Source organism: Pan paniscus, chromosome 14 (assembly GCF_029289425.2).
Source record: "Pan paniscus chromosome 14, NHGRI_mPanPan1-v2.0_pri, whole genome shotgun sequence".
Lineage (NCBI taxonomy): Eukaryota > Metazoa > Chordata > Mammalia > Primates > Hominidae > Pan > Pan paniscus.
The window spans coordinates 113,000,698-113,028,013 of record NC_073263.2 but is presented as its reverse complement, the minus strand read 5'-3'; the positions used below and the strand labels follow the sequence as shown (position 1 = coordinate 113,028,013).

The 27,316-nt window shown below is 52.1% G+C and overlaps 1 protein-coding gene across 4 annotated transcripts in view; it reads right to left on the bottom strand.

Moving 5' to 3' along the window:
* Positions 1 to 27,316, bottom strand: part of SOX1 (SRY-box transcription factor 1) — a 726,279-nt gene that overhangs the window by 601,361 nt on the left and 97,602 nt on the right. The gene's annotated exons all lie outside the window — the stretch shown is intronic.

Sequence of the window (27,316 nt, the reverse complement as noted above, 5' to 3'; positions counted from 1 at the left end):
ACACTGGTTGCTGCCACCACCACTCTGCCCCCACATCATGTATGGGAACAGGAACAAACAGGGGGAGGGGGAAAGGCAGGTAGTAACACATACAACAAAGCCCACGCCCCAGGTTTGAGACTCCATTGCAGTTTTCCAGCAACCAAGAACACGAGAAGGGAGGAAAAGAGAGGTAGACCCTGAAACCCTTTCCACGGAATACAAGGAAATGCACCTCCATGTGGTGGCAGGGGCACAGATGCAGCTCTGGGGGATGATCGCCTGTTTGGAAGACAGCCTGCAGACTGCACCATGCAGTACTGAGAGGGCCGATGAATCGCGTGAGACAGTAAATGACGCAGGAAAATTGTGTTCTTAGTTAGGGTTTTTTTTGTTTTTGTTTTCTCGTTAAATTCCTGCTAAATTGTATGTGTAATGCAACAATCATCTGCTATAAATAGAGTCTTTGTCATTTGTTAGCTGAGCCATTTGGGTGTTGCAAAAATCAAAAAGGAATTGATTTTGATGTTCTGACATGCAAGTGAAGGGGAGCGCATCCTGCTGATGAACCAAACACAGGCTCCAGGGCTGGTGTGCAGATCAATCTCGTACCTACGTCAGGTGTCTGTGGCAATACTGAGGAGAAAAAGCCACACATCCCTTGAATGCATGGCCTTTGCTGTATGATGCCTTCTCCGAGGAGCATTACTATTCTTACCTTCCATTGAGAGTTATGTTTTTCCTAATCCCCCTGACCCTGAGCGCTATTTATAAAATGCACAATCAACAAGCAAAGAGAGAGGAAGGAGGAGGAAGAGAAAGGGAGAGGCAGAGAGCACAGATTCTCACATTTAACCCCAAACACCATTCAAGCGGGAGTAGTGGATAATAATCAGCAAGGAAGCCCAGCAGCCTCCTGTTAAGCATTCTTGTTCTCATTAGCAGGGCTGGCATTCTTCATTACCCAAACCATTCAGTTCAGCTCAGGAGCACCAGAAAGAAGAACTTTCACCATTTCCATTATGCAACTTGCCTCTGCTAATTTTAGTGATTACACTGGGTCTGGACATATCATTAATCTCACTTCTTGTGCCTAGTTTATTTCAAACAAACAGGAGGTGTATTATTATCCCTGGGAGGCTCAGGAAGTTCCCGCCTTCCTCACGCTTCCTCACAGCCACACTGCCAGGACAGTCTTTGGAAGAGAGATGTCAGCCCTGCCCATGAGCCAACAAGCCCGTCGGTCGGCTCCACGTGAGGGCAGAGCCGGTTTCTGTCCAGGCCCACCGCTGACACCCTGCTTCTACACTGCTGGCTTAATTTTGCTCCCATCATCTGGGGAGTTATATTTTATATAGACACACTCATAAATTCCCACTCATTTTTGGAAAAATGCCCCCAAATAGTATAGAAATATATATAGAAGTCTGGGTAAAAATCAGTTCCCAAAGTGATTTGCAAAGTAAAAATGGCTCATTAAAGATGCTGGAAATAACACTACTTTTTGTGATTAGACCACAGAGGGAACAGGCATCATGCACACAGCTTCTCAGCTCACACTGAATTCCTGGAGGGGCTTGTGGAACAGTGTGAAGAAGGGCTCTCTAAATCCATTCTCCAGTGATTGGCCTCAGAGAAGAAGCAAGGGACAGACACATTCAAAGTGTTCTAGGAACAGGGGAGAATGTTCTAGTGAGACACACAGAGCCTCCAGCTAGCCTTCAGCATCACACAAGAGCACAGACATGTATGTTCCCGCCTAGGAAGAAGTGCAGGTATGCATCTGCCTGCAGGCACTGTCCAGCCACTGCCACATCTGCTGTGTCAGTATCTGGCACCTCCACTCACATCAGGCTCTGTGAGATCGGACATGGTTGTGAATGGAAGGTGCGTGGTCAGAAGCCCATGAGTGACCTTGGGTAAGTCACACTCAGCCTCAGGTTTTTCATCTGTGAAATGGAGAGAGTACAACCTTTATACACCTGTGAGAATTGTGTGAAACAATGCTCATAAAAATGCAAAAGTCAGATAGAGGCTCATTCAGGGTCTCAAAGAAGGCCTCTGAGAACCTGTTATGTTTGAATTGCATACAGGAAGAGAATTATGTTAGTGAGATACTGAGAACATCTCTGTGGGATGCTGTCTCCTTTCCATTCATTTTCAGTCATCCACTCCTCCACCCACCCATTCATCCATCCATCCAATCATCCATTCATTTGTCCATCCATCCATCTACCCATCCATCTGATCATCCATCTGATATCCATCCATTCATCCATCCATCAGATCATCCATACATCCCTCTATCTGATCATTCATCCATTCCTCTTACCATCCATCCATCTGATCATCCATCTGATATCCATCCATTCATCCATCAGATCATCCATACATCCCTCTATCTGATCATTCATCCATTCATCTTACCATCCATCCATCTGATCATCCATCTGATATCCATCCATTCATCCATCCGATATCCATCCATTCATCCATCCATCAGATCATCCATACATCCCTCTATCTGATCATTCATCCATTCATCTTACCATCCATCCATCTGATCATCCATCTGATATCCATCCATTCATCCATCCATCAGATCATCCATACATCCCTCTATCTGATCATTCATCCATTCATCTTACCATCCATCCATCTATCCATCCATTAATCAATCTTATCATTCACCCATCCTTCTATCTGATCATCCATCCATCCATCCGACCATCCATCCATTCATCCATCCATCTGATTATTCATCTGATTATTCATCCATTTGGTCCACCAATTCATCTGACCATCCATCCAGCTATCCATCTGATCATCCATCCAACTGATCATGCATCCATCCATTCATTCATCTAATCACCCATCCATGCATCTGATCATTCATCCATCTGATCATCCATACATTTGGTCACCCATTCATCCATTCAACCATCCGATTATCCATCCATCTGATCATTTGTTCATTCATTCATCTGATCATCCATCCATCTATCCAACTGATCATTCACCCATCCACCCATCTGACCATCCATCCATTCATCCATCTATTTAATCATCCATCCATCCATCCATTCATCTAAGCATCCATCCATGCATCTGATCATTCTTCCATCTGATCATCCATCTGGTCACTCATCCATCCATCCATCTGATCATCCATCCATCTGTCTATCAGATCATCCATCCATTCATCTGACCATCCATCCATTCATCTGACCATCCATCCATTCATTCATCCATCTGATTATCCATCCATCCATCCATCGATCTGACCATCTATCCATTAAGCCATCTGATCATCAATCCATCTATTTATCATCCATCTGATCATCCATCCATCCATCTATCCATCCTTCTATCTGATCATCCATCCATTCATCTAATCATCCATACATGCATCTGATCATCCATCCTTCTGGTCACCCATCCATCCACCCATCTGATTATCCATCCATCTGATCATCCATTCATTCATTAATCTAATCATCCATCCATCTTTCTATCTGATCATCCATCCATCCATCCATCTATTCATCTAATCATTCATCCATGCATCTGGTCATTCATCCAACTGATCATCCAGCCATCCTGTCACCCATCCATCCAGCCATTCATCTGATTATCCGTGCCTCTGATCATCCATTCATTCATTCATCCGATCATCTATCCATCTGATCATCCATTCATTCACCCAATCATCCATTCATTCATCCGATCATCCATGCATTCATCCAGCAAACATTTACTGAGCTACTCCCTAGTTCCAGGCTCTATGGGAAATACTGGGACACAACAGTGAGCAAAGTAGACAGCATCCTTATATTCCTGGAATTTTCTCTCCAGGGGGAGGGCCATAAAATAATCAAATTTGAATCAATAAGTGCAGAATGACACCTGTGGTGCGTGCACTGAAGGAAAGGAATGGGGCAAAATGAAAACAAAGTGATGGCTTGGCCAGGCCTTTTCCAGGGAAGTCTGAGAAGTGTTCTCAGAGATAGAGGCCAGGGCTGAGAGGGGCTGGGAGGATGGCATGGCTGGATAAAGGAGCGAGAGGGAACACTCAAGAAGTGGAAAGGAACCCCATGAAGGCTGCAGTGTTAGTTTTCTGTGGCTGTTGTGACAAAGTATCACCAGCTGGGCAGCTCAAAACCACAGAGATGGATTCTCTTATATTTCTGGAGGCTGAGAATCTGAGATCAAGGTCTTGGCAGCCTTGGGTCCTTCTGAGGGCTCTAGGGGAAGATTCTCCCTGGCTTCTCTCCCAGCATGTGGTGATGGCCAGCAGTGCTTGGTGCTCCTCAGCCTGTATCACTTGGATGCATTGCTCCAACCTCTACTTCGTTGTCACATGGCATCTTCTCTGTGTGTCTCTGTGCCCAAATTTCCCTCCTGATGTGTGGACCCCAGACGCTGTATATAAGTCCACCCTAACCCAGTATGATCTCATTTTAACTTGACTACATCTATGAAGACCTTATTTCCAAATAAAGTCACATTCATAGGTTCTAGGGCTTAGGACTTCAACATACCTTTTTAGGGGACACAGTCCCCTAAATGGTCCTACAATAGCTGAAGAGTGAAGGTGAAGTAGCCACAGATGAAGCTAGGGGAGGAGGCAGGACATGCTAGGCCTGGCAGGCCTGGGAAGGGACCTGGGAAGAGAAGACAGAAGGGTGATAACATCTGGAAGGTAGGAAATGCGTTGGCAGTTCTTGTGATGCTGACGGTGGCTTCTCAAATTCACTGCTGCAAGGATTTCTTGAGGACCTGTATCTGCAGGCCTATGACCCACACTGAGATGTATGGTTAGCAAAGCTGACAACAGCCCCAAAGTAACTTAGGAAGTTGTGGGGAGAGATGCTGCTTCTGTGGATCAGGCAATGATCCTGGGAGGGGAGAAGGATGCTCAGAAGGTGAAGACAGCAGGATGCGCTGGGTCCAGGATGAGGGGGAGCCACGTCCAGTCCAGGCTTCAAGGCGCTGGCCTGCCCACCAGACAACTGGGGTGTTCATGCCATATTCTGTCCTCCCTGCAGCCAGCCCCACCAAAGACCCTCTAGGATGTGCTGACATTCTAATAGTTTCTTATAAGACTGACTTTTTACATCATTGCACAATGTGTCTGTAAAATAATATCTATTCTTACTCATGTGTAGGGCATCTCCCCAACTGGATTCCCACACACAGATACATCTCTTCTCCTGTGCATGAAGCCTGCTGACTTTCTTCATTTGAGCAAATACAGCCTAGTCTTAACCACCCATGGCAATACCCTACATAGATAACATATCTACCCTATGTAGACAACATTAAACTACATTTTCACCTATACATATGCCAGCTGTTGATTTTTCCAAGGGGCATTTATGTTTCCAAAAGGATCACATTTTACACTAAATAGACAAATCCTTTAGAATGGCAGAGCCAGGCATAACACACAGCAGTCGTTTGCACATGGTGCAGCAGCCGGACAGCACCTAAACCATGCCACGGATGGGGCTGACACTACCTTCTGTAATATTTCTTATCATCATTCTCTAAGTGCTTTTAAGACACTTCTTATGACCCACTCTTTACAAGAAAATCTTAATTTAAGCTCAGGCTCTGCCTCCTATTGGCTAGATGTGCACTCAGGCAAGTCACTGCGTTTTTCTCAATTTCCATCCCCAGGCTCCCAAAGCCATGGAGATCAAAGGGAAAATGCCTTTGAACAGTACCTGGTTTTCTTCATTTTGCCATCCCAGCTTTTCTGTTTTCTCATTTGCCCTGAGCCTGTCTGTGCTCACAGCTTGCTGCTAGCAACAGGCCTGCCTCTCAAAGTGCTCTCCCGCCTTCTCTAATGAGAGATGTCCAACCTCAAGAGGGCTGAGAAATCAGATAAGTGGCCTCCTCTGTTATGCATGAGGGAGAGGAAAGTAGCATACATGAAACTTGGAGGGCTCCCCAGGTACAAAGTAAACACATTTTAGTATTTTGTCACCTTAATTTAAATGAACGTTTTTGCTTGTTTTGCTCTGGGATGGTGTTCTAGATGGTACAGGTTGTCGGCTAAGTGATCTCTAGGTAAAGGAGGAGTCGTGAACTAAGTATCGACCCCAGTTCTACACCTGTATCTACATCTTTCCATGGCCTCACTGCGAGCAAAAGCCACTGGGTCCTTCCTGTGATGTTATGCTCAGAGTGCTCCCTGCTTCAGCTACAGAAGGAGGTGAAGGAGAATGTGTTGGCTCCAGGTCTCAGGAAGCCTCTCCTGCCAACAGGAGGCTCTTGTGCCTCTACCCAGCCTCAAGAAGAGCCAGTGGGCCAGGGAGGATGGGAGATGTGGCCCAGGCAACCACAGATCCACTCTGAGAGGCAGAGCTGCTCAGCCAGGCCCAACACACAGCAGACAAGCCCCAGCCAACCTGCAGATCCATGAGAGCAAGGGGATGCCATGCACACCACTGGATTTGCTGTGGTTTGTTCTGCAGCATGATCATGGGAATAGCTCGCCAGGATAAAAGATGACACTGTATTCTTAAAGCACAGATCTGTTCACTTAATTACTCTGAGATGCACATCTTCTAGACTATAATCCAAAAGGCTCTGTCCATCCTACCCCACTGGCCACACTGAGGCCCACGAACACCGCATCCTGGGTATGTTGCATCCAACACACTAACAACTCGGTGCCGATGCCCCTGAGCCAGAGATCAGCCGTTTCTGGCCTAAGCCATCCTCCTCAGCTCAACTATGCTCTTCCCACCTGGGTCCAGCCTCAAGCACGGGGTAGGTGCTCACTGATATTTGCTCAGTGAAAACCTCCAATGCCTCCTCCCAGTTCCCAGTGCCGACCACGGCTCTGTCCCCTCCCTTGTCCCACACGGAAGGCCATTAAAGCCACAGGCATTTCGGAAGGCCTCTGCTTGTTGTCCCCAGTTCCTCCTAATAATTCTTCCTACCGGGTACCACATCAGACAGAACTAAGCACATTCGCCGCTTCAGGAAATTCCAGTGTCAGTTTTTCACAGTAGCCCCCTCTCACTCCCCCCAACTCTGGGAGCTGTTACCTTCCCACCCGGGACATTCCTGTCCGGCTTTCTGCTGACCTGGGTCTTTCTCCTCCTCCAGTTTCCTCCCTGACCATCCCTTCGAAGGACATCTTTCTGGGACTCTTCCTAGATGCCCAGATCTCCAGAGCCCCAAGCAAGTTCATGAGGAGGATTTGCCTTTTAGCATCCGCCCCGTATCTGCCCCTCCCTACAAACACCCAGGAGATTACCTACCTGAGAACAGGCATGTGTCTCTTTGGCCTTGTCACCCACCACTCAGAAGCGCTGGGCATGACTGTACAAGTTGTTCAAGGTACCAGAGTATCCACCAAGGGGGAGGGAGGGGCTGAGATCCTGCCAGAGATGTGTCTGCCAAGCCACCCCACAGGGCATGCAGGGGCCTAGCCTGCTCCAATCCCCACCGCGGGCGCTCTGTGGCCGGGTCTGTCCTGTCCCATCTATGCCCAGCCCCAGCACGGGGTCTAATTCACCGTGGTCCTCAACAATGATGCGTTGGGAAGGTTTCATTCTGCATACCTGGCTGGGGTCAGTACACACTCCTCACCAGCTTCCCCCAGGTGTGACTGTAAGGGCCCACCCCTGCCGAGACCCCCACACACCTCCCCTCTTTGACACACCCTGATCTGTTGCCAGAACTGCTCACTTGCCTGGTGAAGAAAAGAAAGCAGGGAGGAGCTAGCTCCCTCTAGTGAGTATCTTGCCCGCCCCCACCCCCCGAGATCTAAGCCCCTCTAAAAGCAGAGCTACCTCCAGTGCCTTGTAACCTCCACTTCACTGCGTTCAGGAGGACAGTGCTAGCTGCTCCCGGCGTCCTGGACCCCATTCAGTAAGCTCAGAAGTGGACCTGCAGGCACAGAGGTGGCCGGGGAAGGCCAAGCCGGGCAGGGTCTAAAGCTGAGGAAGACCTGTGTGTGAGTGGGACACACCCCTCCACCCTCTGGGTGAATCTGAGCCTCAGTTTCCTCATTTGCACATTACCATCTGAATGCCAATCCTGCATGAGTTTAAGAAAAAAGCAACAGGAATGTGCATTTGGGTGGGGAACCTCATGCACTGCATGGTAACATCTCGCCACGGCTGTGGCTGGGGGTGGCTGTCAGCCCTCTTGGCTCTGGGTGGTGCTCATCCATGTAGGTGGCTTGGGAACAAATCCCACATAAGCCGTGTCTCTTGTTCTCCTGGTCCCCTACTGACCCTGACTTCTTTTTGGTGATGGGAGGCTAGGAATTTATGAGCAAACCTTGAGCAGTCTAGAAGTTGCAAGGTTGCTTGGCTAAGGCCAGAGCCTCTTGCTGTTAGAATTCAGGGGGGAGCTCTTGAAGTGGGGTATGCACGTGAGCCACCTGGGCCATTCATTAGAAAGGTCAATGCTGGGCCTCCTCAGACCTACTCTCTCTGCATCTGCCAGGGCTACAAATGGATTCCATGTAATGAACCGTCAAAACCCTGCAGTCACTGAAGGAGAGCAAAGGAGACCCTGGCCCTGGAGTAAAATGCCGCTAGCTCTGGACAGAAGCCAGGAGACACGGGTGGGAAACTGGCCGGCAGACGTTCCTCCATCCTGAAACGTTCAGTACTCGTCTAAGTGAAACACGAGAGGTCATCATTTGCTCACAGTGGACACGCCGCCAGCTCTGAGCTGGGCAGGGTGAGGGGCAACACACGGTTGACTGTGCGGCTGATGCACGTGGGTGACACGCAGAGGCGTGCTGGATGCCACGCCGAGGCTGCAATGCACCAAGTCCATCTTCATTAAACCTCTTTGGAAAAGTTTTTATTCAGACTCCTCCAAATCTTCATTTACAGTGTCATATCTCCTCTGATCTCCCTAATTACATATGGTATTTCATGCAAGGCCTCTGGAGCCGGCTTCACCCCACGTCTTTAAGCCACTACTCTCCTTATCTGGCTGTTCCCACCCCAGGAACGGCTCCAGAGGAGGCCCTCGTCTGGGCCATGGCTGCTCCTCCATTTTGCAGAGAGGCCAGTGCAGCCACATGCACCCCATCATAGCTGCCACAGAACAGCTGTGGGAGGAACTTTTCAAAGAGCCCCAGCCGATTCAATGCAAGAAACTGTTCTAAGCAGACTGACCGGAGCGTGTCGGTGTCGACCACCAACTCCTGGAAGCGAGGGGGAGCTCACAGAGCAGCCTGTGTCCCGGGCTGCCACAGGAAGGAACAGGGCCACGATCCAATGGCCCTGCGAGATGCCTCAGGGAGCACAGGATGCTGTCCCCACACCAAGCTCCAGGAAAGCACCACCCTTGCCACCTCACTGCCTCCTCAGCCTCCTGCCCCTCCTCCCCATTCCCACCTGGAGTCAGCAGCCACTGCTTCACCAGATGCAGGAGGAGAAGCCAGAAGGTGAGTCCAGAGGCTGCCGGGGGTCTAAGGACCATGATGCCCAGACCCAGAACCTCTGTGCTGCAGAGGGACAGAAAGGCCTGGCAGGGACCCAAGACCATGACCCCGTCAGGGACCCTGGGGACTTCCAGCAGGTAGTGGCCCTGGGGCCTGTTCTCCAAACGGCTTTGCAGGCAGCAGATGTGGGTCCTCACAGTGAGACCATGTGCTTCTGATACTTAAAAAACCTCAGTTGTTCCACTGCCCTACACTGGACTAAACTTTTAATAAAGAAACTTAAAATCCATTGGATTTGTTTTTAAATCTTATTAACTATGAGAGATACCTGACATTATGGTTGAAGGTGGTAACTGGATAAAACATATAAAATCTTTTAAAAGTAATTCAAATTAATGGTCTTATATAGTGTCACAAAAGAAGGAGTCTGCCAGCTGTAAGCAGAAACTGAATATGAGTGTCACCTGGGGACCCTATGCACACACAGTCACTCAGCACAAAGGGAAAATGTATCGTGAAAAAGTATGGTATTACCACGGACGGGACAACGGGGTCTCATTGATGGTGATGCTGTACTTTTTCACTGTACCTTTTCAATGTTGAGATACACCAACACTGCCCACGTGTTACAGCTGCCTGCCATGCTCAGTGCGGCCACGTGCTGCACAGGTGTGTAGCCCAGGAGCAACAGGCTCCACCACACGGCCTAGGTTTGTAAGTGCACTCTGCGAAGGTCACACAACAACAAAATCACCTGACCGCGCATTTCTCAGAACGCATCCCTATCATTAAGCCACGTGTGACTGTTGACACATTCGTGTATCATTACCTCAGCCTCCAAATCCATCACCACACTCCCAAGTCACTGGGGTCATCCGCTTGAGGCCACCCTGGTCGAGATGGCCCTAGCAAGTCTGCGTCTCACCCCGCGTCCAGTACCACAGGGAGCAGGAAGCCGGGGCGCCCAGGTGAGGAAGCAGGGGGAGCTAGATGAGGAAGCCGGGGGGGCAGGTGAGGAAGCCGGGGGGGCAGGTGAGGAAGCCGGGGGAGCAGATGAGGGAGCCGGGGGAGCAGATGAGGGAGCCGGGGGAGCAGATGAGGGAGCCGGGGGGGCAGGTGAGGGAGCCGGGGGGGCAGGTGAGGGAGCCGGGGGGGCAGGTGAGGAAGCCGGGGGAGCAGATGAGGGAGCCAGGGGAGCAGATGAGGGAGCCGGAGGAGCAGATGAGGGAGCCGGGGGAGCAGATGAGGGAGCCGGGGGGGCAGGTGAGGGAGCCGGGGGGGCAGGTGAGGGAGCCGGGGGGGCAGGTGAGGAAGCCGGGGGGGCAGGTGAGGAAGCCGGGGGAGCAGATGAGGGAGCCGGGGGAGCAGATGAGGGAGCCGGGGGAGCAGATGAGGGAGCCGGGGGAGCAGGTGAGGGAGCCGGGGGGGCAGGTGAGGGAGCCGGGGGGGCAGGTGAGGAAGCCGGGGGAGCAGATGAGGAAGCCGGGGGAGCAGATGAGGAAGCCAGGGGAGCAGCAGATGAGGAAGCCAGGGGAGCAGGTGAGGGAGCCAGGGGAGCAGGTGAGGGAGCCAGGGGGGGCAGGTGAGGGAGCCGGGGGGGCAGGTGAGGGAGCCGGGGGGGCAGGTGAGGAAGCCGGGGGGGCAGGTGAGGAAGCCGGGGGAGCAGATGAGGAAGCCGGGGGAGCAGATGAGGAAGCCGGGGGAGCAGATGAGGGAGCCGGGGGAGCAGATGAGGGAGCCAGGGGGGCAGGTGAGGGAGCCGGGGGGCAGGTGAGGGAGCCGGGGGGGCAGGTGTGGGAGCCGGGGGGGCAGGTGAGGGAGCCGGGGACCCAGGTGAGGAAGCCGGGGGGGCTAGATGAGGAAGCCAGGGGGGCAGGTGAGGGAGCCGGGCGGGCAGGTGAGGGAGCTGGGGGGGCAGGTGAGGGAGCCGGCGGGGGCAGGTGAGGGAGCCGGGGGGAGCAGGTGAGGGAGCCGGGGGGGGGGCCAGGTGAGGAAGCTGGCAAAGGCCCACGTGGGTGGGAAGCAGGGCAGTGGGCAGGCCCAGCAGGCCTCCTCATGCAGTCCTGGACAGAGAACCATGAGGGGTTTTATGTGTGAATGACAACTGTGCGGGCCCTGCATGTTATATGTGTGACAACCTCACGATTCTGGCAGTGTTGGAATCCTCAGCGCACACAGGAGTAGTCAGGGATGGGAGAGGGTAAGTCACTAAGCCAAGACCCCAGCAGGGAGGGAACGCTGAGGGTCACCCCCAGGTGTTGGAGACCGCAGCCCTCTCTTTCTGCTGTTTTTCCATGTGGTTTGCATCAGCACAACAGGCTGCTGAGTGTGAGCTGGCAGAGCTGTGGGTCTCAGCCTGGCATGCTGGGGTGTCCCCTCCACAGGCAGGGTGACAGTGCCCACCACCCATTCCTCGTCCTCCATGGCCAAATGAGGAGCCCCAAGAGACCTTCCTCACTGGGAAAAACAGGCCATGGCCAGGCACAGAGGGCAGGGCGGAGGCACCCGCCTCCCTCTCCTTGTCACAGCAAGGTCGCAGGAGTGGCTGGCGAGTCCAGCAAACGGGTGGAGGACACGAGGCCTGAGCTGCCTGGGTGCTTTCCCCCCGGATAAGAGGGACTAAGGTCCACAGGATGCCTCGCCCCATGCCCCACAGCCAGCCACGGTTAACCGGGAAGCTCGGCTCATCTCCAACAGCAGACTGAGGCCAGACACCAGCGAAATGAAAGCACAAAAGCCTTTGCCTTTTTTGCCTCATTCCTGTTGCTCCCCAGGAAAGAAGCTGGAGCTGCTTTTTCTCCCAACTCACAGAGCTCAGCTGCACTAGACCCGGGGAGGGGCCAGCAAGTGGGAGAGAAGACTGAAGTGTCCACACAGATCCTATGCAGCTGTGAGAAGGAACGAAACCAGGTCCTTTGCAGCAACACGGGTGCAGCTGGAGGCCGTGATCCTACACCGACTCACACAGGAACAGAAAACCAAAGACCTCATGGTGTCACTGCAGTGCCAGCTGAACACTGGGCACTCACGGACACAAAGATGGCACCAGCAGAAACTGGGGACTACTAGACGGGGGAGGGAGGGAAGGAGGCGGCAAGGGCTGAAATATGAACTGTTGGGGACTATGTTCACACCTCGGTGACGGGATCAGTCATACCCCAAACCTCAATCTCACACAATATACCCAAGCCTGCACATGTACCCCTGATACTTAAGAAAAAATCCCAAGTGTTCAACTGGACTATGCTGGACTAAACTTTTAATAATGGAAAGTCACTTAAAACCCATGAGATCTGTTTTTAAATGTTATTAGGAGACACACCTGGTAGAAGGTGGCAATTGGAAAAAACATATACAATCTTTTAAAAGTAATTCAAATCAATAGTCTTAAATAGTGGCACAAAAGAATGATTGTACCAGTTGTAAACAGCTACTGAATATGAGCATCACTGAAAGTGCCGGATTTTGTGGTTTTGTTGTTCCAAAATATAATCTATACATTTCCTTCAAGAAAAGCAGAAAAACAGAGAAAACAAAATATTGACTTCCTGTTAAAAGTTATCCCTAGAAACAACGGCATTATATTATACCTGTTTACGTGTGTCTGGAAAAATAGAGATGCTTCTCTTAAGCAGGGGAAAATGACAGAGATGGGAAAACATCCTTTCTTTCAGTAAGAAATGTCTGAAAACTGCCATTTCCTGCCTTTGTGAGTTCCGCCTGGGCTGTTAACACTAGAAATTGAACTGCATACTTGAGTCCGGGAGGCTCTTCACAGCATCCCTTAGTGGAGGCAAGCAGTTCTCTAGTCCCAGGTTTAGGAGGCATTTTTACATTCTTCCACTCACCGTGAACAACTTCCTCTCCAAACTCACGCAGAAGTGGGCATCCGCGTGAAAAGAGCAGGTGCGGAGGCTGGCCGGCCTGGGGCCCACACCGTTGCTAAGTTGTTGATCACGGAATGGCTTATGGGCCAAGCTGTGCAGGGGTGCAGAACCAAACCTCACTCCCCACATCAGAGCAGGGACTGAATCCGGGGCTCCCGCTGCACGTAGGACAATGGCCACATGGGAGACGCTTTCGAGGGACAGCCGCGCCAGCAGCAGGTCTGTCTTCCCAGCGTGGAGGGTGAGTCCAGCATGGCAGCACCCAGAGAGGGTCCCGCAGGATCCCAGCCCAGTGCCCGGGGAGAGGGGGGCTGTCAGCTGTGGCGGGGAGGTCCACTGTCCAGTTTCCCGAAAGCAAAGGAGTCCCTCAGACTGGGACGTTTCACATGACTGCTCCTTCTTCTCCTATTACCTCATGCTAGCCCTCCCCACTCTAAGACCCTCACGCCAGGACCCTCCACCCTCAGACCCTCACACCAGGACCCTCCACCCTCAGACCCTCACACCAGGACCCTCCACCCTCAGACCCTCACGCCAGGACCCTCCACCCTCAGACCCTCACACCAGGACCCTCCACCCTCAGACCCTCATGCCAGGACCCTCCACCCTCAGACCCTCACACCAGGACCCTCCTCCCTCAGACTCTCACACCAGGACCCTCCAACCTCAGACCCTCATGCCAGGACCCTCCACCCTCAGACCCTCACACCAGGACCCTCCTCCCTCAGACTCTCACACCAGGTCCTTTCCACCCTCAGATCCTCACCTCAGGATGCTGTATCTACACAGGACGGCACCCAGCCCTGTGTGACACATACAGACGTGCTCCCCAGACTCAGGGAATGATCCAGAGGTGACCAAGACGGGCACGAGGAAGGGCGAACAGTCCTGCCTTGGGAGGAGAGGCATGCGTGGAATTAGAGGAGGGGAGGGCTCCAGAGACGAGTGGCTGTATTTCTGGGAGTGTGAAGATCCTCCACTGAGTCTCCTCGCCACTCCTCTCTGGAGCCCTCCCCTCCTCTAATCCCACGCGCGCCCCTCCTCATGCCCATCTTGGTCTCTTTCGGACCGTGGTTCACACGAAGCGCCCGCGTGCTCCACCTGTGCTGGTGCCTGGCTCTGGGGAGCAGGTCTGTGTGCGTCACACGGGGCCCAGCGTCATCCTATGCACACGCAGGGTCCTGAGGGGCAGGAGTCGGTGAAGCTTCCCCACTGGGGCATCTTAGGCCAAATCCCCAGCCACGGACTGCTCTTGGCTTCCTATGCCTCCCATGGCTGGTAGGAGAGTGGGAGGGTCCCAGCGGGAGGGAGGGAGGCATCTGCTTCTTGACCTCTGGTTTCCTCCTCCATCTTCAAAGCCAGTGACGCTGCGCCTTGCAGACTCTTTTCTTCCATTTCACATCTTTCTGACCAAAGCTGGCGAAGGGTCTGCGCTGTTAAGACCCCACACACACACCATCCCGGATTATCTCCCGCCTCACAGCGTGGGCTCTTAATCATACCTGCAACATTTCTGTGCCATGGCAGGTGATACGGCCGTAGGTTCTGGGAATCAGGGCATGGACATGTCAGGGTCAGGGCTCTGCTGACCACGCGGAGCAAGTAAAACATACACAGCTCATTGCTACGGCTAAAACTCCCCCCATTCAGCAGCCAGCTGCAGCCGAGACCCGGGTGGTGCATGGGCTTTGTCCCTGGACACCCTGTGAAGTGGGAGAGCTGAGGACTCCAGGGTGAGCTGGAGTCCCCTTCCCCAGTTGGGAGGGAAGACTGTCCCAAGGAAAAGGATGCTCTGAGTAGAGAGGAGGTGGCTCCGGGGGCCTCGATTTTCAGGACGCGCCGGCAGCAGGGCTCATGCCAGCGCAAGAGATAAGGGGTGGGCAGGCACTTGGACTTGAACTGGGGCTGCCGTTGCAGCAGACACAGAAGAGCAAACCCAGGGCAAGAACAGGACTGAGCACCTGGCAGGCTTGGCAAGGACAGGCCAGCGGCGCTGCCTTGCACACCTGTGGGCCTCCAGCAGCAGGACTCAGCCGCCCTGCCTAGGGAGGATGTGGACTGCAGCCCAGTGTACTCCCGGGTCCCCACTGCAGCCCTCCGACCCGAACCTGCCTTGTGAAGACGCCAGGTGACTCATGTGCACAGCCCAGTTTAAAACAACCCCTTGCAGGTCACCATGAGCCTAAACTAAAGGTCAGGTGCTCAGGAAGGAACGAAGGTGTCAAAGGACCCAGAAGGAGAAGCCAAGACCAGCAAGTGGGATAGAGTAGTTCCCCGTATGACAAGGCCCAGGTGCCTCTTGGGGTGCAGGAGATAATCCTGTCTCATTATTGATATTTTCTGATTATTATCTATGTAATAGATAATATGTATTATAAATATAATAACTATTATCTATATTATCATATTATAGAGAATAATTAGAAAATAATAACTGCTGTCTGTAGCTATCATGGGACATGTAACAAGGCACAGTGGTTCCCACCTGTAATCCCAACACTTTGGGAGGCTGAGTCAGGAGGATTCCCAGAGCCCAGGAGTTCGAGACCAGCCTGGGCAATGTGGCAAGACCCCATCTCTTAAACAACAACAACAACAAGAAAACAAGATGTAAAAAATCAAAATTTTATCTGAGTTACCCAAATATAACATAGAAATCCCAGAGCTAGAAAGTGCAGTGCTTTCGGCTGCACCCCTGGCCTGGCCAGGAGAGTACAGCGCGATTTCAGTAGTGAGAGCTGTTCCAAGTCCCTTCTGCCCTCAGAGGCAAGAGGTGGGGATGGCAGCTCCTTCCCCTCTACCCTGCTTGGGGGCTCCTATAAGACCGGGAGCCAGAAAGGCCTTCCCCACACTTGGGAGGCGCAGGACACAGTGCTGCCCTGGAGCCTGAGACTACGGGAGTCGGCCGTACAGCGGAGGCAGGTGAGGGCAGCCTTTCCACAGAGTCTGTGGGCTGCTGACATGAGTGTGCCCCTGGCTGGTCGAAGACCGGGTGGAGGGAGTGCCAGCGTGGGGTCACCTCAGCCGTGTCCAATGGGCTACTAGAGGACAGAGACCTTATGAGCAATGTGCAGACAAGTACGATAGGCTTGGACTGCGGACACAACATCCCCCGGGAGAGAAATGCATATTCCCAGGTCCGGGGGACTTGGAGATTGGGACGTGCAGTGGTGGGGCCCTGAAGGGTCATGAACATGCCCCATGGGAGCAAGCGTCAGCCCTACCCACTGCCGGACCCAGGAGGGAGGAGCCCCTGGCTGGGGGAAGCCACCTTGGCCCCGAATCCCACCCCTCCTCCTCCTGGGACCCAGGATTCCTGGACAGCAGCCAGGAGGGCCAGGAGGACAGCGTGGCAGCCTCTGGTGGGCGTCCCAGCTATCGGCTGGGCAGGGGGAGGGCAACGTTTAGTGAATATGCTCAACCGACGTGTGCTAATTACAAAACTGAGGGCGACATTCTGACTGCGTGAGAGTCAGAGTCCCAGGAACGCAGGAGTTTCCATCCTGGGCCAGCGAGAGAGCTTGGCCCTGTATAGGTTTTACAGGGGCAGCAGGAGAGTAAGATAACTGATGAACCAGGTGCTGTCAGCACACCCAGGCAGGCCCTGTCTGCGAGACAGGCTGGCTGCACACCACCTCTGCAAACAGCACAGCCACCCTAGAATGGGCGAAGACGTGCCCGCTTTATAACGAGGGCCAGAGAGGGTGAGAAACAGCCCCGGGTCACAGAGCTGGAGGGGAGGCTGTGTGGATCCCATCCCCTGGGGCTGACTCAGCCTGGTGCTCAGAGAGGCTCAGCGATTAAGTCACTGTGTTCCCAGGCCCTTTTTGTCCAGAGCCTCACATCTGCTCAGATCACGAAAGGAGCTGGGAGAGGAGCAGGGTAGAGAACGGGACCCTCAGGCTACAGCAGCAGGAACAGGGTGCATGGCCACACAGGGGGGCTTGAGAAAAGAAGCTCTCCACCCAACCAAGGCAGACGGCACTGCCCGGGCTCGGGAGACCATAACCGGAGTAGCTTGGTTCCAGGGCAGCTAGAGTCGAGTCAGGGCTGAGAGGGCAGCTCCTGCTGGAATGCCCTGGGCGGGGGGCGGCTGAGGAGGAGCTCACAGGCTGGGCAGGCTGGCGGCCAGGGCAGGCAGCAGAGGCAGGCATGTGCGGGTGAGTGCGAGGGCCAGAGTGCACACACATATGTGAGAGTGCGCACATACGCGTGGGGAAGAACCAGGCTTGCCTCTCCCCGTCAGGGGTCAGGGTGAGATGGGACTGAGAGGCAGGGATCAGAAGAGGAGCCTGTGTCCCTGGTGGACCTAGCAAACCATGTGGGAGTGAGGACATGATTTCTGCAGAAGCACACACACCCTCACATGCACACACACACACCCTCACATGCACACACACACACCCTCGTACCACAGACACACATAGACACACACTCATACACCCACTCCACACACTCATACCACACACACTCTCACACACTCATACCACTCACATGCACACTCACTCACATACACACACTCCACACACTCATACCCCACACACACACTCAAACACCATTCATACCACACACATACATACACACATCACACACACTCATACACATACTCATATCACATGCATTCACATTCACACACCACATGCACATACACATACATTCACATGGTCACCCCACACACACATTCACATCCACACACACACAACACACACATATATACACTGCATTTGTCACACACACCACACACACATTTTGTTAGTCTGGACACCTGTTATCATTGACAGAGGTGGTTTGCGTTAATTTACATTCCAGGGATGATTTTAAGGATGGGATGAAAGCTAGGATTTTCTCCCAAAGTTGCAGAGACTCACACAGGCTCACGTGCAGTTGCAGGAGGCGCATGTGCGTTAGAGTTTCATTGCACAAATGCTTGTAACTACCAACTCCACGATCAGGGGCTATGACCACAGGGGCTTGGCTCTTGCTCGTGGGCCTAGGGCCACCTGCATTGCTCCGGGATGCATTAGGCGGGGTTCCAGGCTGAGGACGGGGTGGAGCAGGCTCCATGCCTCCTCACTCTGGACCCAGCAGCTGCCTGCGGCGTGTTCTTCCCAAGGAGCATGGGAAAGCAGCAGTCCAGGCCAGAAGAAACGAGCACATTAAACTCATTTCTCGCATTATGGCACTCCCACTCCACCAGCCAGAGCTAGTCCCAGGATCAAGCCCAAATCCAGCCATCTAGATACCGGTGGACTCCTCCTGGAGTGCTGGAAGACAGGGCAAGTTCCATGGCAGAGGGAGGGCATGGGAAGCAGGAACAAGCCAGTCTACCACCATGGACAACATGCCTGGTGCCCTCCCACGGGTCCCTGGGGTCTCTGGGGCCCAGATCTGGGCCTCTCTCTCCTTGGACAGGAGCACAAGCCAGCACTTCAGAGGCCATTGCCTGCGTCTTCCTTACTTTTCACAGCACAACGTACGCTGTCACCAGGTGAGGGGTTCCTCAGACCTGTGGCAGATCACAGCTGAGGTCTTGCTCCCAGGAGTGTCTGGCACACCCAGTAGAGGCTCAACAAATCCTTGACTGGGTGAACAGATGAACCGAGAAAAGAACTCTAACATCACCATGCCATGTCTTCTTCCGAGCATGCACAAAGGGCTAGATTCAGTGTGATTCAAATGCCTCTTGGCTAATATGACATAAAACCCTCTGAGGGCCTCCCAGATCCACAGCAGATATGTCACTAAAAATTCCACCTGAAGTCTGACTGTAGCAACTACTTTGGCTTCTAAGCAGCAAATTTTTTAAATGCTCTCTGAATATAATTATTTTCCTCTGACATCACCCAGCATCCCTCCACACAGCACACACCCCTCGGTTTTCATTCGCCTTACAGAGTCACCCAGCTCCTGGGTTTTCCTCCCTGCTGAGATGAACAATGAGCGGGGCTTTTTTCTTTATTATTTCAAATGTTTTTCACAAGCTTGATTTAAAAAGGGAAAATTCCCCACCATATTTTCGGTCTGATTATCAGATGATGATGGACAATAGATTGATAAGAGTCACTCAAGGAGATATAGGCTCTTGTGTATAACAGCTACTCCAATTATCAGGCACTACTAAACTATTATTGATCCTGTTCACATTGGGTGATAACTGAGCATTTTCCACTTCTTTAAAGTGCTGTTAGCTACAAACTCCCATCATTGACAAAGCGGCAGACTTTTCCCTCAGCATAGCTCAATACTGTAAATAGCACCCACTGAAAGTGCAGAGTGCTTTAATCCCATTGAAACAAACAACTGCCCAGCACAAACACACAGACATTCTAGTTGAGAGACAGGACTAGCTGGATTTCCTAGGCCAACTAAGAATTCCTAAGCCTAGCTGGGGAAGGTGACTGCACCCACCTTTAAACAGGGGCTTGTAACTCAGCTCACTAACATAACAATTAGGCTAAAAGCAGGAGGTAAAGAAATAGTCAAATCATCTGTCGCCTGAGAGCACAGGGGGAGGGACAATGATCAGGATATAAACCCAGGCATTCGAGCCGGATCGGGCAGCATCTTTTGGGTCCCTTCCCATTGTACGGGAGCTCTGTTTTCACTCTATTAAATCTTGCAACTGCTCACTCTTCTGGTCTGTGTTTGTTCTGGCTCAAGCTGAGCTTTCACTTGCCGTCTACCACTGCTGATCGCCGCCGTCACAGGCCCGCCTCTAACTTCCATCCCGCTGGATCCCGCAGAGTGTCCACTGAGCTTCTGACCCAGCTAGACTTTGCCGCTCCGGATCAGCTAGAGGCTCACCATTGTTCCTGCATGGCTAAGTGCCCGGGTTCGTCCTAATCGAGCTGAACACCTGTCACTGGGTTCCACGGTTCTCTTCCATGACTCACGGCTTCTGATAGAGCTATAACACTCACTGCATGGCCCAACGTTCCATTCCTTGGAGTCTGTGAGGCCAAGAACCCCAGGTCAGAGAACAAAAGGCTTGCCCCCATCTTGGGAGCTCTAAGAACAAAGACCCACCGGTAACATAATCTTTAAATGGCTTATTGCAAAACCAGTGCCCAAGGAGGTCATGTAATATGTCACCTTAGCGACCACAGATAGACACACTGAAGGAAGGCGCAACTCACTCCATTTGCTTTCAGTGGTTTAAAGATAGAGATGTGGGTGGGAGGGAGTAGACAGAGGGATGGTCGTCAACTGTCAAGGGCGGGTTTCTTACCACCTTTCGCAATGTCTGGCCAGCTTCGGGGCAGCAGATACTGTTTTTGTATGGGATTTTGGTAGGAGGTGGGACTCGACTCTGTAGGCAGGACTCAGACACCGGACCCAACTGAAGACTAGATAAAACAGGGAAGGTGTGGAAGCAGTTTTCCATCAGACACGCCCCCAGTGCACCTGTCAGTTTACTGTTCCCACTGGGCGTTACCCCCCCTTTCCGCGGCAGACTCAATGAACCAGAAGTTACTACCCTTTCCTAGAAATTTCTGCATAAACTGCCACTTAATCTGCATGTAATTAAAAGTAGGTATAAATATGACAACAAAACCACCTTAAGCAGCAACTCTCAGCCTATGGGGTAGCCCAGCTCCGCGGGGGCCGTCACAGAGCTGTAACACCTCCAGAGCCGTGGCACTGTGGCTTCAGAAAAGGTGTTTTCTTCTACCGCTGGCTCACCCTTGCATTCTTTCCTGGGCAAAGCAAAGCCCCCCCCCCCGCCCCACCCCCCGGCTAAGCCCTGCTGTGAGGCTCACCCCCCCTGCATCCGGGTCACAGTATTTGCAGGAGGACGGGGGCCTCCGGGAAAGTGCTGGTCACATAAATATTTCTGTTAGTCTGGGTCAAAAAGCCACCATCCCAAAAGATGCTGATGTGTGGCTGGTTCTCTCCTGGGATCTGGTTTGGCTGGTGACGAATAGATGTTATTCTCTTGATGGACCAAGCTTTTGTTGTGGGTCGGGGCAAACTAAGAACATAAAATGAGCAAAATTGACGAATAAGGAATTCAGCCCCCGAAGGTGCAGTGAATCTCTTGATACCATCAGTAGTTAACCAGAGGCCTGAGCACCGAGGCTGGGGGGCAGGTCAAATGACCGGGGAAGTCAATGAAAAGTGGTTTCCGTTATTTATTTTGCCATATTTTTTCCCATTGTGAATAATGTCACCTTGTATTGTATGAAAATAAAAGCACAGAATTTCCTCAAACAAAGGCTGCTGGTGGTCTTTCCAGGAGGAGGGATCCACGCTGTGGAGCCTACGCCCCCATTCACTCACCCAGCCACCAGCGCCCCCATTCACTCACCCAGCCACCAGCACCCCCGTTCACTCACCCAGCCACCAGCACCCCCGTTCATTCACCCAGCCACCAGCACCCCCGTTCACTCACCCAGCCACCAGCACCCCCGTTCACTCAGCCAGCCACCAGCACCCCTGTTCATTCACCCAGCCACCAGCATGGGGTTGTTCATGGTTTCAGCATCTGCAGAAAGGGGCTGTGCTCAGGGAGATGAGGAGCCCCACAGTCCATCCCGAACAAAGGCCTAGGACATTAGGCTCAGAGGGGAAGTGAGGCTGAGGGTGGAGGCTGAGGCTGGAGGGATGAGGTGAAACTGGCAGTTAAAATGGGTTTACAGATGGGTTGTCCCTAAGCCACCCATGCTGCCTGATTTTCTTGCCATGAATCCAGCCAACACATATTTATTTGTTGGGGTCACAGAAGTTCAGGCCTCATTTTTGTCGCTAAGTGTCTTGCAGTTGAGCAGGGAAGCTGACCAAATACAGCAGCTATGGCAGCGCAAAAAGTAAGAGATTCTGGGACCGAGGTATAGGATGTGATGGAAACTTGGACAAAGCACACATGCGCAGTGCAGGCTGTCCCTAGGGGGACATTCGCATGGAGGCTTGGGTGAAGGGCACACATGCAGCCTGGGCTGTCCCTAGGGGGACACTTGCTTGAAGGCTTGGAAGGGCAAGCAGAGGCCGTCAGGTTAGTGGGGCTGCTGCTGGCACCTGATGGCAGGGCAGCACCTGTGAAGGCTTGGAGAAGAGGCAGACAGTGCCCTCAGGGGCCCACTGGGCACTCAGACATCCATCCACTCTAGCTCACAGCAGTGATGCTCACAGCTGCCCAGAGAAGGATACAACGCAACCATCCGTGGAGGAGGGGATGGGCAAAACATGCTCCATCCACACACTGGAGTCCTCCTCAGCCCCAAAGAGGAAGGGGGACAGGCAATATGTGCTCCATCCACACCCTGGAGTGGCGGAGACCGAGTTGAGAAGGTCGCAGAGCTCCTTCCTTGTGTTTGAAATGAGCGTTACTTGCCAAAGGTAGGTGGGACGGGGAGCAACATGGCCACATTTGTGTTTTCGCGGAGTGGCTCTGACTCCTGGTGGAGGACTTGCTGCAGCGGCCCAGCCTCCCAGGTGCTGTCAGAGATGGGGATCCCCCGAATTGTGCAGTGGGGTCCTTGAGGAGGGCAATGGTGCAGGGATGGAGGGGTCACCCGGACTCCAAATACAAATACAACACTCTCATCAAGAGCTGCCTATGTGCCGGGCACTGCATCCTCTCCGGACAGCATGTGTGCCCTAGAGACAGATGAGGACAAGGGTTCAGTGCAGGTCACAGCTGCATGTGCTCGTGGAGGCAGCACCAGCGGCCACCTACACCCCCAGGCAGCAGATGCCCTGAGGCCTTCAGCTCTCCAGATGCAAAGGCAGAAGGGGATCCGCCTTCCAGGGCCACAGCTCCATGCCCTGAGCTCAGAGACTACAGAGGCATGGTTTATTTCTGATTGCGTATTTTGTTTTCATTGACCTCTGTAATATATATATATATATATATATATATATTTTTTTTTTTTTTTTTCCTGAGACAGAGTCTCGCTCTGTTGCCCAGGCTGGAGTGCAGTGGCACAATCTCCACTCACTGCAACCTCCACCTCCTGGGTTCAAGCAATTCTCTTGCCTCAGCCTGCTGAGTGGCTGTGATTACAGGAGCATGCCACCATACCTGGCTAATTTTTGGATTTTTTAGTAGAGACAGGGTTTTGCCATGTTGGCCAGGCTGGTCTCGAACTCCTGGCCTCAAGTGACCTGCCTGCTTTGGCCTCCCAAAGTTCTGGGATTACAGGTGTGAGCCCGGCACCCAGACCTCTGTAATATTTTTCAAAGTAATCTGAGAGCCTATAGGCCAATGATGCATTCTAGTTCATCATAGTCTTCAATAGTTTCTGTTGGCATTCATTAAGAATAAAAACCTAGGAGAGGCAATGATCTGATGTTTTAATCCCAACGGTCTATGGGGGAGGGGAACAAGACAGGAAGATGAGCTGATGAGAAGCTCCCTAGGGGCGTGCAGTGCTGGGAGGCCACGACATCGGTGTGCATGTCCTCAGCGTTCTCAATTATCCTCTTCTCCGCAAAGGCAAAGAAGAAACGGGACAGCCTCCCAACCACTGCCCAAACACAGAAGGCTTCATGGGTGTCTGCGTGGACTTTGCAAGGTACCAGGAGAGCCACACCCAAAGATAAAAGAGTCCGACTTCTGACATCTCCCAGATGTAGGGACCCTTAAGAAGAACAAATGCGGCTCAAAGAAAAGCGTGTGATGTCTGTGGATGTGAGGAAGGGGGCAGCACGGATTTGGAGCTGGACAGCTCAGGATCCAGCGCCTCCCTGTGGTCTTCCACCTGCAGGACCATGGACGAGCTCTCAGCTTCTATGAGCTTTGCTTTCTGTTTCTGAAAAGCTGAGCTATTGGTGGTGCTTCCCCCTCGGGATTGTTGGAGGAGATCACTTACAGCAACCTAACATGTATGCCTAATATTATCAATAACTCGTGACTGTTTCGAATGCCCAAGAGGTGTTTATCCTCTCAAATTCTTTTTTTTCCCTCTTTTTTTTTTTTTTTTTTTTTTTTTTTTGAGACATTGTCTTGCTCTGTCACCCAGGCTGGAGTGCAGTGGCGCTATCTTGGCTCACTGCAACCTCCAACTCCCAGGTTCAAGCAGTTCTCCTGTCTCAGCCTCCAGAGTAGCTGGGATTACAGGCGCCCACCACCACGCCCAGCTAATTTTTGTATTTTTAGTAGAGATGAGGTTTCGCCATGTTGGCCAGGATGGTCTCGAACTCCTGACCTCGTGATCTGCCCACCTCAGCCTCCCAAAGTGCTAGGATTACAGCTATGAGCCACCGCACCCAGTCTATCCTCTTAAATTCTAACATAAAGGACATCTTTTTTGGCATTATCACTCATTTTCATTCATAATCAAGATTGCCATTTGGGACCTTCAGAGTGTGGAACTTAAGTTCTCTGGTATTTCAAAGCCAAAACTCAAGGCAGCTCCAGAAGGTGTAACCCACAGATGCAGCAGCACCATTGCTGAACTAACACAGAAGAACAACTTGGGCAGGTGTTGGCATGAGGCTGTACCTCATTCTCACATTTCTCATATTCCAGGTGCTCTTGGCAAGTCAGGGCCTCAGCAGGTTTGTCAATTGGCAGAGGAAGTAAGAGATGCCACGCCTCAAGGTTCTCTTACTTCTCCTACCAGAACCCGTGGAGTACATGTTCTGGCAGGAGGGTGTGCCAGCGCTTTGGTCTATCTGCATGCTAAGATGCATTGAGTATTTTGGTGCAAGCACACCTACTATTAAAAAGCAAATTGGTGAATGGTGATAATTTTTGAATTTTAGCATTTTCTGGAAAAACTATACACCTCCTGCACTTCTAAACATATTGAACTCTTGGGGATTAATTGAAGTGAAATTTAAAGAAAGTACATCTCACTATAAAGGAGTTTGTGCCCGTGGGAGTGTGGAGCTGAGTGGGCGCAGGAAGAGAAGTGACTAATGGAGCTTAAAAATGACTGATCTGTATCTGTGCCTACTCGGACGGAAATAGGTGCAGTGTTGCTAAGCGCACCCTCCCAGGGGTCGGTGGAGGGCAAACAAAAGCTGCAAGCTCGGGAAAGAGACAAGCCTTCTCCAGCAAAGCCACAGAGTTTCTTTGCTGGCCAGAGGGAGGGGCTGCAAAGGAAATAGGTTCTAAGAATGGAGGGTTTTGGAATGACTTTGATAGGCCCATCTCAGAGCTGGAAGTCAAAAACAGGCCCTACTGCTAAATGGCTCTTCAGTGAGGCTGAAGTTGCTGTCCTCCTTGAACTTCTGTTCCCTCCCTCCCTAACAACACTGGGAAATCAGGGAGCAGTTTCCCCAGAGTCGAGTCTCCCAGCCTAATGAATCTCCATGCCTGTTCACCTTTACAGTCTGAAAATTGCCTGAAGACCAGTTCCCTCTGAGGCAGGGCCAGTCCACATGTTCTGAGGATGTCCAGGCACTTGCCAATTATGTAGGGAGAGCCAGGCAAGGCTACCACGCTCTCCTCCATCATCTATGGCCAGAAGCCATAGCCCACGCTTCCACAAGTGACGTGGCATAGACAGACGTGGAGGCAGTGCAGAAGAGTCACTCCTGATGACCCCAGCCAAGTGGCCCAGGCACTCAAATCATCCTACTTTATGCAAAAACTGCTGGGAGCACCTCTGAGTGCCCTTCCACCTTGGCTTGCGCACACTCCATCCCCAAAGGCTCCCATGGTGGCCTCACCAGCCTTCATCCATCCAAGGGCCTTCCTCAGCCTCCCTGCCTCCCTGCGCCCACTCATCAAGCTCGGCTCCCACACCTCCCACTGAGCTTTCTCTGCTCAGAGTCATGGAGTGCTGGAATGAGTAGGGAAATCAGAGGCACTCAGTCATGCTCCAATCTTATAATCCCTTAGGGAGATGCTGCGGACACCCTGTGCTCCATGCTGTTCAGAGAGCTCCACACGGGACAGCACATGGGACCCTCGTGACACCCAAGGGGAGGGCACTAGTGTGGGCCTCATTCAGTCAAAGAGGAAACAAGGCTCTGAGAGGTTAAGGAGGGAGACTTAGCTGAGGCTGTGCGTCCAGGACACGGAAAAGATGGGATTCCAGCCACAGTCACTTCCACAATCCATGCTTTTAACCCCAGGACAACCCCCTGCCCAAACCAGATGCAGGTCCCAAGACCACCACTCCCCACCCTGCCTGAGTCAGGCCTCCCACAGCATCCAGCTCCATCTCTTCAGCAAACTTTGGCTTCCATGATGGTACATCCCCTTGCAGTTCACCGCATGGCATCACTATTTTATCTTACATTGTTAAGCATGTTATTTCTACATAACTGACATTGTAGACCTCATCTCCCTATCATTATTAGAAATCACCTGGAGGGCAAGGAAAGAGAAAATGCCATGTATTCCCATAATTTTGGTGACCCTGGCTCTAACCCACACTGTACCAGGAACAGATGATCCAACAGAGGATGCTCACACCATTTCTGAATACAAGAACCAGTCTTGGAGGTGTAACGTGAATGTACAATATTGATTAAGGGAACATTCCAAAGGTTTAGGAGCAGGAGCATCCTCTTTATGGAAGTATTCCAGCCACAAAAAGGAAACAGTATGGACAGACTCAGAACATCACCATTTCGTAACCCCTAAAGAATCTAGGCATTGGGAAGAAATGAATGCAATGCACAAATACAGAGACAGTCAGATAGTATGCACCCAGCACCAGAAAAATACCTCACCACTTACAAACCCGTCCTGCCAAAAGTTATGACCTAACTGATCAGGCTTTCAGGGTTTCTCAACCTTGGCACCGCTGACATTTTGGGTTAATAATTCTTTGTGGGGGGAGGGGGGCAGTTCCAAGATGGCCAAATAGGAACAGCTCCAGTCTACAGCTCCCAGCGTGAGCAACGCAGAAGATGGGTGATTTCCGCATTTCCAGCTGAGGTACCGGGTTCATCTCACTGGGGCTTGTCGGACAGTGGGTGCAGGACAGTGGGTGCAGTGCACTGAGTGTGAGCCGAAGCAGGGTGAGGCATCCCCTCACCGGGGAAGCACAAGGGGTCAGGGAATTCCCTTTCCTAGCCAAGCGAAGCTGTGACAGACAGTACCTGGAAAATCAGGACACTCTCA